Here is a 16002-nt window from a genome sequence, read left to right as displayed (position 1 = left end):
ATATGAAAATACACAAACACATCATATTTGATGAGATATGATGCAAATTTGGTGGTTTACCAGGGAGAAAGAGAGAGACAGAGATAGATGAGCTCGTAGATTTAGAGAAGTGGAGGCAATTGATAACGAATGTGAAGTCGCCAGAGAAGGTAATGTCAGCAGAGCAAGGTATGAGAACATCGACGAGATGGAGGCGACGACGATCTTTGGCAGTGGTGGTGTCATCGATGGTTGTTCCGTTGGCCAGTAGGTGGTGGTGGTGGTTGTGGTATTTGAGTTTGTGTGTTCTTCAAAAATGGTGGAAGAGTTTTAGAGACTTTGAAAATTTAAAAGATAGATTTGAATATAAAAATGAAAGGTATGTGTTTTTAAAGTGTTAGTGTTAGATTTAGAAAAATATTTTTAATGAAATTCTTCTTAAATGGTTTTTAACTTTTAGTGGTTCTCATTTGATCTTATATATATATATATATATATATATATATATATATATATATATATATGAGTTGAGATCGGTTGAGAACTCATAGTTTTCCGAGAACCCGAGAACTAAAAGTGGAGCGTTGGATCAAAAGTAATTCATTAAGGGCATGATCGTCATCATACCAATCCAACTTAATTTTTTGTATTATTTCAAACATTTTTAAAAAAAAATCTCAAATTAACATTATAAAACAAATTTTCAGATTTTTTTATATATAAAAAAATTCGTTTTTTTTTTAAATTGCAGATTTTTTAACTTTTTTGGAAAGCATAAAAAACTGCAATTTTTTTAAAGAAACTATTGTATTAAAAAAAAACTGCAATTTTTTTAAAGAAACTATACTTAAAAAAAAAAAAAAAAAAAAAAAAAAAAAAAAAAAAAAACTTTAAGTTTTTCAAAAAAAGTGCAACTTTTTCAAAAAAAATTTGCTATTTTTTTAAAAAATGTGCATTTTTTTTTTAAAATATAAATTTTAAAAAATCAGTAAATTTATAAAAAAAAACTAAAATATTTATAAAAAAACTCTATTTTTTAAAAAAAAAATCAACATTTTAGGTGCGTATATTCATATTTTTTTTAAATGAATATATGCATATTTCTTATACTATAATGTTCGTAAGTAAATCATAAAAAATCTCATTTTTATTAATCAATCTATAAACATAATAGTACGAGTATTTTATTCGATACAAAATAAAAATACAAATAAAAAATGCTACGAAGATTCACAGTGTTATCATTTCTTCATATCAAGATTTTCATATTTTCTTCAATTTAACACTTCTCACCTCTTCAATATTTTCCACAAATTCTTCAAAATCTACAAGAAAATTAAAAAATTTGATCAATGCAAGAACACTCACAAAAATTCATATGTAATTTACATATGAATTACATGTGATTAATATGTGAATTACATATGAATCGCATATAATTCATATGTGATTCACTTGCAAATCACATGTAATTCATATGTGATTCACTTGTGAATCACATGTAATTCATATACACAAGTAATTCTTATGTGATTCACTTGTGAATCATATGTGATTCACTTGTGACTTAGATGTGAATTGCATATGATTAATATGTGAATTACTTGTGATTTACATGTTAATTACATGTGATTAATATGTGAATTACTTGTGATTTACATGTGAATCACATATAATTCATATGTGATTCACTTGTGAATCACATGTAATTCATATGTGATTCCCTTTGGAATCACATGTTATTCATATGTTATTAACTTTTTATTTACATGTGAATCACATGTAATTGATATGTGATTCACTTGTGATTTACATGTGAATCATATGTGAATTACATATGATTTACATGTAATTCATATGTGAATTACATGTTATTTACATGTGAATAACATGTAATTCATATGTGATTGACATGTGAATTACATGTGATTTACATGTGAATTACATGTGGCTTACATGTGAATCACATATAATTCATATGTGAATCACATATAATTCATATGTGAATCACATATGTGATTCACTTGTGAATCACATGTAATTCATATGTGAATTACATGTAGTTCATATGTGATTAACATGTGAATCACATGTAATTGGTATGATGGAATCATGTAAAGGAATGAAATTACTTTATCAAGTCTTGATTATGATCAAATTCCATAAAGTTGAGGTGTTGTTGTGTTTACCTTATACACTTATCAAGTCTTGATTCTTCAACAAACGATTACTAAAACACATCAATATTAGAGGCTAACCAAACATGGTAATGGAATATGATGGAATCAAGGAAGGAATGGAATGGGATTACAATACTAGAGGCCAACCAAATATGGTAATAGAATGTCAATTTCATTCCGTATTTTTTTGAATAACCTTACCTGAATGAGTAGTAGTGTTTGGAATTGTAATCAAAATGGAGCCTCAAGAGACTCATCCCATACATCCCCACTACCATTAGATGCATCATCTGCATCTTCCTCCATTGAAATCTTTATATATTCTCGATGTGCAAACCGATCCCATTTTAGTCAATGTTGGATTCTCACGTTCCTGTTTAACAAGAAAAATGTTATTTCCATTTGTACCCCTAATGATATTACTAAAGATGGAATGGCTTACCTAGCGAATGAGAAAGGGATCACGGGATTCAAAGGCCATGAACATATGAAGGTTAAAGAGGATATTGAAAAATCTTCCAGAGAGCTTGCTTCCTTTCAAGTCTTGTAATGTAAAATAAGCATCTTCCGGTAAATTAAAATTATATATTGTTAAAAAGAAAACTAATATGATGGTATACAACTTTGGTTAATAAAATAAAGGGTAGTTGTGGTTTAATCATGTGAACTAACTGACATAAAATGTCCTGAAAAAGAACAGACTCTTGAGCCATGCATTCCAGCCTATGCAACTATTCTTCATAGAAGAATTGTAATTCATTCCTAGTCAACACCCCGTTTCCATCCAAATCTATGCACTTAAACCTGGAAAAAAAATTAATTTATTTACAGCAACCAAAAAAATGTTAAAAATTTGTATAAAATAAATGGTTGAGTAATTAAGGAGTCATACCAGTATTCAAGACGAGGCCCGAATGATTTATCCTCTTCGGATAAAATAAAGTACACAAAATCTTCATATCCCATTTTACCCTCGACTTCAATCGTGAACTTTCTTAGAACCTAAGAAGGATAGAATTTGATCAACAAGAAATATGAAAATTAAAGATCTTTTTGTAATAAAAATGTTGGAAAGAAACCTGAGAGAATATTCGGTCAAAAATCTTGTAGGTCAACGCATGGTTGCCATATCTGATAAGGTTCTATTTATCAATCAACAAATCATGATATGTATCCAGCTCCCAAAACATGCAATATATTACATAGAAGTTTTCATAAGAGAGGAACATGTCCCAAAAGACAAATATACCCTTTACTCTATAAACACATTTCTTATTCTGATCACAAAATAAATAGAAGAGAAAAGAGAGAGGTGTTCCCGTAACTGTTGGTCTCACTAGGTGGCATGGTGTTCCCGTGTGGGGCCGCTATTTCCAGGTAGGACCCTACCATGTGCGGGAGAGGCATAACATTTTGCCTTACTGGATAAAGAATGAAAGATAGGATTAAAAGAGAACTGAGGTGTAAATACAAGTAGTGGTTACTACATTTTGCTCCAAACTTACTAGAGGAATGCTTGTATAGTGTAAACAAGAATCATTGTAACCTTGTAACTAAATAAGTAAACATGAAAGAAACATTTACTAGAAGTGCCCATGGTGCTACCTTTGTTGGAATCCGCAAGCTCAGTAGGGGAAGCAATCTATTTCTCAAAAACCTCAAGAATATAACCACATATATTTTGCACTTAAATATGGATTGATGCTCAAAAGGAACAACAAAACCACCAAAAGAGGTGCATCAAAATGAAAATACCACTCACTCTTGGAATTGCAGTAGCAACAAGGAAGTTATCAAGTGACTCTTCAATGGTTCTTGAATGCAACAGTGCTACCAAGTACAGGGTTTCAGACTTATCGTAGCATGCAATATATATATATATATATATATATATATATATATATATATATATATATATATATATATATATAACATATCAGTAGTTTGAAAAAATCAATTACACCATTTTACTTTGAAAAAATCTACAAAATTACAGCATTGTACTTTAACTTCTTTTCTTATTATTATTATCATTATTAGCACACTATACCTTAAATAATCTACCAAGTTATAGTAGTAAATATCTCTTTGTATTTGGAAGGATTTAATTAATATTATAGACGTAAAAAATTCTTTGTATTTGGATGGTGTCACACCCCCGAACCAGACGGCGGAAACGTCCGGGGGCTGTCGTGACTCAATTGAATACCATAACATTGAATATATATGAAACATAACAACATTCGTCACCATTCATCAACATAGTACAACCAGTAGTGTTTACATATCATACATTGTTTAAACATTACATTCCCCAAAAATTAATTTGTTCAATTCATACAAAAATAAACTGCAACCGTCACTGAATATGATTTCCCTTGATTCACTGGTTCCCTGAGAATACAAGTATTTTGAAAAACGTCAACATATGAAATGTTGGTGAGTTCATAAGTAGTGTTTGAAATCGAATGTTTGTATTGTTTGAAAAACCACCAGAAAATCCGATATTTTCTGAAAAGATAAGCTTTTGAAAACATTTGTGAAGATCCATAGGTATGCTTGTTTGTTTCTATACTTGTAAAAAAAATGTTCATTGGAAATGTATGCATTTCAAATCTGTACGTATTGAAAACCCTAGGAAAACCCGATGTTCTCCTAGTTCCTTGAATTACGTGATGTTACATTGAAACCATTGCATAGCGTATAGTGTCAGTCCCAGGCGACGTTGGAAGGTTCTCGAGCAGGATTATTTACTACAAACCCGCGTTACACAAACGCCCAGTTTATAGTTATACTAACGACTCCGAAGGCGTCGTCAGTACTAATCGCGTTATCCAATCGCCCTGACTAGGTGTAGTCCCACATCCGAAGAGAAAGAGGTCACGAAGACCCCGGTAACTCCATTAGCCGGTTGGGGATAAAATGTACGAGGGGTCCCCGACCCGCCTCGCATGAAATGTAGACTTTACTAGCAATACCAAAGGACCCTTGGGGACCGGTGGTATACAAGCCATTGAAAGTCTATTTACGTTGTGTCGGATCGGTAAAACCCAACACACCGTAAAAAAAAATGTCTTCGGGCCTTAAGATCAGGTCATTGGGCTAGCTAGGCTCAACGAACAAGATTTTACACTTGTGGGGCCCAAAGATGGTGCGTAGACGTCTGTGCACACTCACATGTATAATGTATTACCAAACGTTACTTGTATGAATCGTAGTGTCGTAGTGTTAGTAGTTGTAGATTTCTATTGGCTCGAGACCGAGCCAATTCGTTTAACAACGACTTTTGGTATTGTAATGTATTGTATTTCGTCGATAGTCGCGGTGCCATTATTTGATCAAATTGTGTATATTGAACTAGCCTTGAAATATTCCTGTTTTCAGCCCCTCATTATTTGTAAAATTTACATTTTCAACCCTTTTTATTAAATACTTCCCGGTTTGGTCCTTAAACTATTTTTCTTGACATTTTATCACCAAAAATTATTGAAATTAATATTTTTCAGCATATTTTTCATAGAAAACAGTTTAAGTCCCTGAAAATGCAATTTTCTCGGTTTTAGCCCCTTCTTTTCGCAACTTTGACAATTTTGGCCCAAATTGTGAAACTTTTGCAACTTTGGTCCTTTTTAAATTTGGAAAGCATTTTAAGCCTTTGAAAAGGATTTGGAACACTTATAGTCCACTGTTTTACAGAAAGTTACAGTTTTGGCCCTCCAAAACAGAAAAATCCGCATAATGGGCCTTATTGGGCCGAAATTTTCATTTTTAGCCCATTAAGCTTGGAATTTATGTTTTTAATCCCCTAAATGAGTATATTTCCAGAAATTTATTTATGGAAACTGTTTTGGCACACTTCATCCATCAGAATCTGTGAAATGTCAATTTGGGCCCTTATTTTTGCATTTTTCACATTTTAGGCCCAAAATTTGTGTTTTTAACCCAAAGAAAATTATTACTAAACCACTTAGCCATTTTTCTTGAAACACTTTGTGTTTAGAAATATATTTGAAGCTAAAATCATTTAACACAAGATATATCTCGGTTTTGATGGGTTTGAAGGCTAGATCCAACATAAAAACACATAAAAGCATACATATAAGCATGGAAATCATACAAGGCATACAAAACACATATAGAGCTACACTTTCACTTGTATTCCCCCCCCCCCCACAAAACTCATAAAAACAGAAAATAGGGGGTATGAAGCTCACCTTGGGGTGTTGATTCGGTTTTGCAAGGAAAAATGGAAGGAAAATGAAGTGTTTTTGGCCTTAGCTCCCTTTGATGAAGATCTCGAGTTTTGAGATGGTTCTAGGGTGCAAGATCACGATTTTTGCATAGATTAGGAAAGGATTTTGATAGCAAAAGAATTTAAACCATAGATCCATGTATAATCTTACCTTAGATGAAGAATTTTGTGGAGATTTCCTCTTGAATGCTTCCTAGAACTCGAGATTTTTGAGTGGAGAGGGAGAGTTGTTCTTGAGTGATCTAGAGAGTGTTTGAGATATTTTTGGTGGGTGTATGTGTGTATGGCCGAGAGTGAGAGAGGAGAGAAGAAGTGAAGTGATCTTTGAAGTGAAGTGCATGGAGAAATGAGAATAATGCATGGATATCCTATGGGTAAAGATGAGGTGTCACTTGAAAGTCAACTCTTTCTTGTGTTTGGGCCTTGGGCCGAGATTTTAGAGAGGGAAAAGAAAATTTTGGGCTTTTTCCCTTAAGCCCAAAATTAGAGTTAGTTTTGGGTGCTTATTAGCCTTATAAAATAAAATTGTGATTTTTATGCTTTAATAAGCTAGGTTAGGTTAAATTATGGATCAAAGCTTGTGATTTATTTCATTCTAGGCCCAATATGACCCAAGATATTGAAATAAATAAGTGTGGGTCCAATTAGAGCCCAATTAGGGTTCTAAGCCCATGATAGTCTAATTGGAAGCTTATTGGTCCATTGGGATCCAATAAGGAAGTTCTAGTCTAAAATAGACTTAACAAGAACTTCTAGGGTCTCCAATTGTTTGATGACTATTTGTGGTACTTGCATGATGTATTTGATTGAAGTTTTTGATTCATAATTTCGATTGGTTCTTCGACGAACAGGAGATTCTCTTTCATTTCGATTTCGTCAAGAGGAGTGACAAGGGTTTCATCTGATAGGCACTTTTTCAGATTAGAAACATGAAACACGGGGTGTACACCGTTTAGCTCTGCGGGTAGTTGTAGTCTGTATGCTACTGGACCTATTCGGGCGACGATTTCGAAAGGTCCAATGTATCGCGGGTTCAGCTTTCCCCGTTTTCCGAAACGTATAACCCCTTTCCAGGGTGAGACCTTTAACAATACTCGATCACCGACCTGGAATTCCAAGGGCTTTCGCCGTTTATCAGCGTAGCTCTTTTGCCGGTCACGCGATGCCTGTAATCGAGCTTTGATCTGGACAATCTTTTCTGTGGTCTCGCGAATGATTTCCGGTCCCGTTAATGCCCTGTTTGACGTATGTGTTCTTGCTAGCTGGGTGTCACCTACTTCAGCCCAACATAACGGTGATCTACATTTACGCCCGTACAGTGCTTCGAAAGGGGCCACCTTAATGCTCGAATGATAACTATTGTTATATGAAAACTCGATCAACGGTAGGTGGGTATCCCAAGACTTTCCGAAGTCTATCACACATGCACGAAGCATGTCTTCAAGCGTCTGAATGGTTCGTTCGCTTTGATCGTCCGTTTGTGGGTGATACGCGGTGCTCATATCAAGATGAGTTCCCATGGCCTTGTGGAGCGACTGCCAAAAGCGTGACGTGAACCTACTGTCCCTATCCGAGATGATAGATTTTGGCACTCCATGAAGTCTTACAATCTCTCGTAGGTACAAACGCGTCAGCCTCTCCATCTTGTAGGACTCTTTGATGGGCAGGAAATGGGCAGATTTCGTCAGTCGGTCGATTATTACCCATATGGTGTCCAATCCGTCCGACGTCTTGGGCAGCTTGGTCACGAAGTCCATAGAAATCCCCTCCCATTTCCACTCAGGGATTGCCGGTTGCTGTAACAATCCGGAAGGTTTCTGGTATTCCACTTTTACTTTGGCACACGTAAGGCACTTACTAACATAAGTTGCGATTTCCGCCTTCATGTTAGGCCACCAATAGTGCTGCTTAATGTCCAAATACATCTTGTCCGAACCAGGATGAATGGAGTATCGTGTCTTGTGGGCTTCCTTCATAACGATCTCCCTGAATCCTCCGATTTTTGGAACCCAAATACGGTTCATGAAGTAGTATACCCCATTCTCTTTGACTTCCAGGTTCTTCTCCATTCCGCGTAATGCCTCGCTAGTTCTATTTTCCGCTTTCATAGCCTCTGCCTGGACTGATGCAATTTGAGCGGTCAGATGAGACTGAATGGTTATCGAGTGCGTTTTCGTACGGCGATTTGTGTACTCCTTCCGACTTAATGCGTCAGCTACCACGTTGGCCTTGCCTGGATGGTACTTGATCTCGCATTCGTAGTCGTTTAACAACTCCACCCATCTTTGTTGTCTCATGTTCAGCTCCTTCTGATTCAAGATGTGCCGGAGGCTCTTGTGGTCTGTGAAGATGGTGCACTTTGTACCGTACAGGTAGTGCCTCCAAATTTTTAGGGTGAAGACCACGGCTCCCAGTTCTAGGTCATGGGTTGTGTAATTTACTTCGTGCGTCTTTAGTTGACGGGACGCATATGCTATCACTCTTCCACGTTGCATGAGAACGCAACCTAAACCTTGATTTGACGCGTCACAGTAAACTACAAAATCTTCCGTTCCTTCGGGTAGAGATAGTACAGGAGCGCTACAAAGAGCTTGCTTCAAGGCTCGAAACGCAATCTCTTGTCGGTCTGTCCACTTGAATGGCACACTCTTTTGCGTAAGCAAGGTAAGTGGCTTGGCGATTTTAGAGAAGTTTTGGATGAATCTCCTATAGTAGCCTGCTAGGCCTAAGAACTGACGAATTTCTGTAGGCGTAGTCGGAGTTGCCCATCCTTCCACAGCTTTGACCTTAGAGGGATCCACATGAATTCCATCTTGGCAATCTACGTGACCTAGAAAATTCACGCTCCGTAGCCAAAACTCACACTTAGAGAGTTTGGCGTAAAGCCTTTCCGATCGCAGCGTTTCTAGGACTTGTCGGAGATGTTGGCCATGCTCCTCTTTGCTTCGAGAATAGACGAGGATGTCATCGATAAACACAATGACGAAGTTGTCCAAGAACGGTCGACAGATTCGGTTCATTAGGTCCATAAATGCGGCGGGTGCATTTGTTAGACCGAAGGGCATTACGACGAATTCATAATGTCCATAGCGGGTTCGGAAAGCGGTTTTAGGAATATCTTCTTCTCGGACCTTGAGTTGATGGTATCCGGACCGTAGATCTATTTTAGAAAAATAGCTAGCTCCTTGGAGCTGGTCGAATAGATCATCGATTCGTGGGAGTGGGTAGCGGTTTTTAACAGTGAGTTTATTCAATTCTCTGTAATCGATGCACATTCTGAAAGATCCGTCCTTCTTCTTGACAAAGAGCACCGGAGCTCCCCATGGCGAGTAGCTAGGTCGGATAAATCCCTTGTCCAGAAGCTCACTGAGTTGGCTGGACAATTCCTGCATTTCAGCAGGTGCCAATCGATATGGTGATTTAGCGAGAGGAGTTGCTCCTGGGACGAGGTCGATTCGGAACTCAACCTGTCTCTCTGGGGGTACTCCTGGAAGATCTTCAGGAAACACGTCCGGGAATTCACACGCTACCGGAATGTCTTGGATGTTAATTTCTTCTTTGGCCTTGTCCACTATGTGGGCCAAGAACGCTAAGTTGTTCTTTCGCAGATGTTTTTGTGCTTTGATGCACGAGATAAGACGAAGATTTGTGCTAGGTTTGTCTCCGTAAATTACTAGGGTTTCGTGATTCGGGAGACGAAGGCGAACGGCCTTCTCGTGGCACATAATCTCAGCATGGTGGGGGCTTAACCAATCCATGCCGATAATCACATCGAAACTCCTAATTGACACTGGCATCAGATCTATTCGTAAGACGTGTTGGTTAAGGGTTAGGGTACATCCAGCGTAGATTTCCCTAGTGGATTCGGTCTTCCCATTGGCCATTTCCACCGTATAGGTTTCATTTAGCTTTTGGGGTTGTTGTTTTAATAAATGTTTAAACTTCTCGCTTACGAAACTTCGCTCCGCTCCGGTATCAAATAAGATGCATGCATAAGTGTGGTTTAGGAGGAACGTACCGGTCACAACTGCGGGGTCCTGAACTGCATCACTCTGACCCATAGTCAGCATTCTTCCTGCTCCTCTGTATCCTGAGTTGTTGTTGTTGTTAGGGCAGTCTCGACGGAAATGTCCCGTCCTTCCACACCCGAAACAGGTGTGGCTAGGCCCTGCGTTGTTGCCGCCGGCATTGGTGTTGTTGGTATTGCGGTGGTTGTTGTTGTTGTTCTGGTTGTTTCCCTGACTCTGGTTCTGAGAAGGATAAGTCCTGCAGAACCTTGCAGTGTGTCCCCTTCGGTTGCAACTGGTGCAATGGAACTCCCTACATTCTCCTTGGTGATGGAAACCGCACTTGTTGCATTTGGGAAGATTACCGGAATAGGGTCTTGAAGTATTTGAAGCAGCTGAGGCTGGAGCATGTGATGTGACTGGTACCGGCGCAGTGACAGCGTGAACTGCCACCGTTTGCTGCTTTTTAGAGGTCTCGGGACCCTGACGCCCCTTCCTCTTGTTGTTCCATCCTTTCTTACCATCACTCTCCTTCTTCTTCTCAGTCTCTACCGGTTTCTCGCCCTTTTTGTGGTTATGATCATATAGCCTCTTTGCCAATCTCTTCGCACTGTCAAAAGTTTCAGGGTTCGCAGCTATCACATTCCCTTGAATGGGGGATGTCAGTCCCCAAATGAATCGTTCAATCTTCTTTCCCTCTGATGTGATCATACCCGGGCACAACAGAGATAGTTCGCTGAATCTCGATATGTAAGCATCGATGTTCCCATTCTGCACCGTGAGATTCCATAGTTCCTGCTCCATCTTCTGTATTTCGCCTCGGGGGCAGTACTCAGCCGTCAACATCTCTTTCATCTCTGCCCAGGGAATAGAGTTGGCGACAGGGAGTGTCATAGCTTCCACATGACCATTCCACCAAGTGAGTGCTTGGTCCACAAAAGTGCAGGCCGCGAACTTCACTTTCATCTGCTCGGGGCACTCGCATATCTCGAATACCGACTCTACCTTCTCGATCCATCGCTTTAGGGCGATCACTCCTCCGGTACCGTTGAAAGTTCGGGGTTTAGCGTTCGCAAAATCCTTGTAGGTGCACGTTTTAGTGAGTCCTTGGTTCGTCCCGTTGTTCGAACTTCCGGATCCTTGCCCGTTACCTCCTCCGTTGTTCCCTCGGTGAAGTTGTGCCATAGCCGCTGTGACTGCAGCAGACACGGCTGCCTGGAAAGCAGTGGAGTCAACTTCCGGCGGGGTTGGTTCGGGATTTCCGCGAGTAGCTGGGCGAGGCATCTTTTTGTCATGAAACGGAAAGATGTTGAGTGTACGTGGTTTCTGTGAGGTGGCGACTCTACTAACTAGGTGTATGGTGCGAACCTAAACATTACTATCATCAAGCATGCAATCATAATGTCTCAACACATAGCAACTGAGGATAATTTAGCAAAACACACAAAAGTTTATTAATTTTATCCGCATTTAGTACAAGAAAATTTGCTCGTAGGAGCATACATAAGTAACACTATTCCGACAGCATAACGGCTCCATGAGTAGTGTAGTCACTTAAACATAGAGCCGGAGTACATAACATAGTTCCTAATAACCTACTATGATAAGTCTATTCCTAACCGCGTTGAGCTGCGTCAGGAGGTGGTGCCGAAGATGTGGATGCTCCCTGAAGACGAGCCACTAGGCGTTCTGCATCCTGAAGTCGAGATTCCCACCTTACCTGCCTCATGTGAAACTCCCGGAGGACGTCACGCGTCTCCTGCTCCGCACGCTCGACTCTAGTCCACAACTGGCGTACTTGATCAGCAGTGCCCTGAGCAAGGTCGCCGGTGTCCCGTAGTCGTCTCACCATGACTGGTAGAGCTCGGTCGGCCGGTCCTCCGTCCCTCAAGTCGAAGAACTCACGTGACATGCCAAACGGGGGTCGCTGTCCCTGATGTCTGCTCCATCTCCAAAGATCAATGCCCCAAGGAGGGGTAGGTCCAGTGGGTCCCACACGATATGCAGGCACCCTGATCGGGTAAGGGGGTCGATGACCTCGGACTCTGCATCCGAATCACCCCCTTCGCTGTCATCGAGCTCCTCTTCGAAAGGTTCTTCGTCTTCTTCGGGTTCGACAGGCTCGCCTTCGACTTCCGCCTCCGGTTCCCCGTCAGATTCCTCTTCGGGGTCCTCCTCAGGTTCTTCTTCAGGCTCTTCCTCAGGCTCCTCCTCCTCCTCTAGCCACCCGTTGTTTCCCTGATTAGGGAAGTAGGGGTCTCCCGGGTGATGAAAGCCAGCCATGCTGTCTGCGCGAGTACGTAAATATGCTACATTATCCTAGGATGCTATGTCTATCATACATACTAAGCAAACATTCTCCTCTTGGGTGATAAAAGGTATAGTGTTAGGTTCCCTGGCTATCCCGATCTCATCAAGACGTGTGTTAATTTTACCTTGGAGAGAATGTAGTTGATCAGGCTACATTCACTCCTTGGTATCACTAAGAACAGTCCCGAATTAATCGAGATACCAGTGTTATTGTGTTTGATTCAGCGTTGGATCCTTATTCCTAATGCAAGCAAGTGTGTTTTATTTACTTGTTCTGTTCAGAGTTATGCTAGTCCCTCTTTTTGGTTTATAGTTGCATATCAATGTATGGCTTGACATGCTAGTTCACTATAAACAAAGCTCTGATACCAACCTGTCACACCCCCGAACCAGACGGCGGAAACGTCCGGGGGCTGTCGTGACTCAATTGAATACCATAACATTGAATATATATGAAACATAACAACATTCGTCACCATTCATCAACATAGTACAACCAGTAGTGTTTACATATCATACATTGTTTAAACATTACATTCCCCAAAAATTAATTTGTTCAATTCATACAAAAATAAACTGCAACCGTCACTGAATATGATTTCCCTTGATTCACTGGTTCCCTGAGAATACAAGTATTTTGAAAAACGTCAACATATGAAATGTTGGTGAGTTCATAAGTAGTGTTTGAAATCGAATGTTTGTATTGTTTGAAAAACCACCAGAAAATCCGATATTTTCTGAAAAGATAAGCTTTTGAAAACATTTGTGAAGATCCATAGGTATGCTTGTTTGTTTCTATACTTGTAAAAAAAATGTTCATTGGAAATGTATGCATTTCAAATCTGTACGTATTGAAAACCCTAGGAAAACCCGATGTTCTCCTAGTTCCTTGAATTACGTGATGTTACATTGAAACCATTGCATAGCGTATAGTGTCAGTCCCAGGCGACGTTGGAAGGTTCTCGAGCAGGATTATTTACTACAAACCCGCGTTACACAAACGCCCAGTTTATAGTTATACTAACGACTCCGAAGGCGTCGTCAGTACTAATCGCGTTATCCAATCGCCCTGACTAGGTGTAGTCCCACATCCGAAGAGAAAGAGGTCACGAAGACCCCGGTAACTCCATTAGCCGGTTGGGGATAAAATGTACGAGGGGTCCCCGACCCGCCTCGCATGAAATGTAGACTTTACTAGCAATACCAAAGGACCCTTGGGGACCGGTGGTATACAAGCCATTGAAAGTCTATTTACGTTGTGTCGGATCGGTAAAACCCAACACACCGTAAAAAAAAATGTCTTCGGGCCTTAAGATCAGGTCATTGGGCTAGCTAGGCTCAACGAACAAGATTTTACACTTGTGGGGCCCAAAGATGGTGCGTAGACGTCTGTGCACACTCACATGTATAATGTATTACCAAACGTTACTTGTATGAATCGTAGTGTCGTAGTGTTAGTAGTTGTAGATTTCTATTGGCTCGAGACCGAGCCAATTCGTTTAACAACGACTTTTGGTATTGTAATGTATTGTATTTCGTCGATAGTCGCGGTGCCATTATTTGATCAAATTGTGTATATTGAACTAGCCTTGAAATATTCCTGTTTTCAGCCCCTCATTATTTGTAAAATTTACATTTTCAACCCTTTTTATTAAATACTTCCCGGTTTGGTCCTTAAACTATTTTTCTTGACATTTTATCACCAAAAATTATTGAAATTAATATTTTTCAGCATATTTTTCATAGAAAACAGTTTAAGTCCCTGAAAATGCAATTTTCTCGGTTTTAGCCCCTTCTTTTCGCAACTTTGACAATTTTGGCCCAAATTGTGAAACTTTTGCAACTTTGGTCCTTTTTAAATTTGGAAAGCATTTTAAGCCTTTGAAAAGGATTTGGAACACTTATAGTCCACTGTTTTACAGAAAGTTACAGTTTTGGCCCTCCAAAACAGAAAAATCCGCATAATGGGCCTTATTGGGCCGAAATTTTCATTTTTAGCCCATTAAGCTTGGAATTTATGTTTTTAATCCCCTAAATGAGTATATTTCCAGAAATTTATTTATGGAAACTGTTTTGGCACACTTCATCCATCAGAATCTGTGAAATGTCAATTTGGGCCCTTATTTTTGCATTTTTCACATTTTAGGCCCAAAATTTGTGTTTTTAACCCAAAGAAAATTATTACTAAACCACTTAGCCATTTTTCTTGAAACACTTTGTGTTTAGAAATATATTTGAAGCTAAAATCATTTAACACAAGATATATCTCGGTTTTGATGGGTTTGAAGGCTAGATCCAACATAAAAACACATAAAAGCATACATATAAGCATGGAAATCATACAAGGCATACAAAACACATATAGAGCTACACTTTCACTTGTATTCCCCCCCCCCCCACAAAACTCATAAAAACAGAAAATAGGGGGTATGAAGCTCACCTTGGGGTGTTGATTCGGTTTTGCAAGGAAAAATGGAAGGAAAATGAAGTGTTTTTGGCCTTAGCTCCCTTTGATGAAGATCTCGAGTTTTGAGATGGTTCTAGGGTGCAAGATCACGATTTTTGCATAGATTAGGAAAGGATTTTGATAGCAAAAGAATTTAAACCATAGATCCATGTATAATCTTACCTTAGATGAAGAATTTTGTGGAGATTTCCTCTTGAATGCTTCCTAGAACTCGAGATTTTTGAGTGGAGAGGGAGAGTTGTTCTTGAGTGATCTAGAGAATGTTTGAGATATTTTTGGTGGGTGTATGTGTGTATGGCCGAGAGTGAGAGAGGAGAGAAGAAGTGAAGTGATCTTTGAAGTGAAGTGCATGGAGAAATGAGAATAATGCATGGATATCCTATGGGTAAAGATGAGGTGTCACTTGAAAGTCAACTCTTTCTTGTGTTTGGGCCTTGGGCCGAGATTTTAGAGAGGGAAAAGAAAAATTTGGGCTTTTTCCCTTAAGCCCAAAATTAGAGTTAGTTTTGGGTGCTTATTAGCCTTATAAAATAAAATTGTGATTTTTATGCTTTAATAAGCTAGGTTAGGTTAAATTATGGATCAAAGCTTGTGATTTATTTCATTCTAGGCCCAATATGACCCAAGATATTGAAATAAATAAGTGTGGGTCCAATTAGAGCCCAATTAGGGTTCTAAGCCCATGATAGTCTAATTGGAAGCTTATTGGTCCATTGGGATCCAATAAGGAAGTTCTAGTCTAAAATAGACTTAACAAGAACTTCTAGGGTCTCCAATTGTTTGATGACTATTTGTGGTACTTGCATG

At 39.1% G+C, this 16002-nt stretch overlaps 1 pseudogene; it reads right to left on the bottom strand.

Moving 5' to 3' along the window:
• Nucleotides 1-2390: 2390 nt before the first annotated feature.
• LOC145075578 (putative serine/threonine protein phosphatase 2A regulatory subunit B''gamma) lies at nt 2391-3388 on the bottom strand (annotated as a pseudogene).
• Between the last annotated feature and the right edge of the window lie 12614 nt (nt 3389-16002).

The sequence above is a fragment of the Lactuca serriola genome, chromosome 9 (assembly GCF_051521515.1).
Source record: "Lactuca serriola cultivar US96UC23 chromosome 9, Lser_US96UC23_V15, whole genome shotgun sequence".
Classification (NCBI taxonomy): domain Eukaryota; kingdom Viridiplantae; phylum Streptophyta; class Magnoliopsida; order Asterales; family Asteraceae; genus Lactuca; species Lactuca serriola.
The sequence above is the reverse complement of the archived record's forward strand: the minus strand, read 5'-3'. Positions and strand labels throughout refer to the sequence as shown.